The sequence below is a fragment of the Mandrillus leucophaeus genome, unplaced genomic scaffold (assembly GCF_000951045.1).
Source record: "Mandrillus leucophaeus isolate KB7577 unplaced genomic scaffold, Mleu.le_1.0 Scaffold39, whole genome shotgun sequence".
Taxonomy (NCBI): domain Eukaryota; kingdom Metazoa; phylum Chordata; class Mammalia; order Primates; family Cercopithecidae; genus Mandrillus; species Mandrillus leucophaeus.
This window is the reverse complement of record NW_012104142.1, coordinates 87,804-88,688: the sequence shown is the minus strand read 5'-3', so window position 1 is coordinate 88,688 and position 885 is coordinate 87,804. Positions and strand designations below refer to the sequence as shown.

The window sequence follows — 885 nt, the reverse complement described above, 5'->3', positions numbered from 1 at the left end:
TTAGCCAGGATGGTCTCGATCTCCTGACCTCGTGATCTGCCCACCTTGGCCTCCCAAAGTGCTGGGATTACAGGCGTGAGCCACCGCGCCCGGCCACCACATCCTTTTTAAAGGTAAGTAATATTAAACTTTGAGAGAGATGATTATTTGCAATAAACAATCTAGTTAATAAATTCCAAGCTAGAATGAACCTATACAGTAAAGTTAAATTAATAACATAACATCATTTTTCAAAACCATTAGAAGAAATCAGTCACAAGATTACAGTTTTAATTTTGCTATCAAAATGTATTAAAATATTTATTTAATTCATATCATTAATTCATTAACAACGAAGAGCAGGGCACTTAAAAACTAACCTGCATGTCCTCAAAATTATAGAGCTGCTTAACTACTGCAATCATAAGCTACTTAGTCTTACAAAATAAACACACATGCCAGGTGCAGTGGCTCAAGCCTGTAATCCCAGCACTTTGGGAGGCTGAGGCAGGTGAATCCTTTGAGCTCAGGAGTTCAAGACCAGCCTGGGCAACATGGCAAAATCCTGTCTTTACCAAAATAATAATAATAATAATAATATGGGCAGGGTATGGTGGCTCATGCCTGTAATCCCAGCACTTTGGGAGGCTGAAGCAGGAGGATCACCTGAGGTCAGGAGTTCAAGACCAGCCCTGGTCAACATGGTGAAACCCCATCTCTACTAAAAATACAAAAATTAGCTGGGCATAGTGGCGGGCGCCTGTAATCTCAGCTACTCGGGAGGCTGAGGCAGGAGAATCGCTTGAACCCAGGAGGCAGAGGTTTCAGTGAGCCTAGATCGTGCCACTACACTCCAGCCTGGGCAACAGAGAGAGACTCTGTCTCAAAAAAAGTTATTATTAAGAC

General features: G+C 42.3%; 1 protein-coding gene across 1 annotated transcript in view; it reads right to left on the bottom strand.

Annotated features, from left to right (window-relative positions):
- DDX50 (DEAD (Asp-Glu-Ala-Asp) box polypeptide 50) overlaps positions 1–885 on the bottom strand; it is a 61,407-nt gene that overhangs the window by 5,171 nt on the left and 55,351 nt on the right. The gene's annotated exons all lie outside the window — the stretch shown is intronic.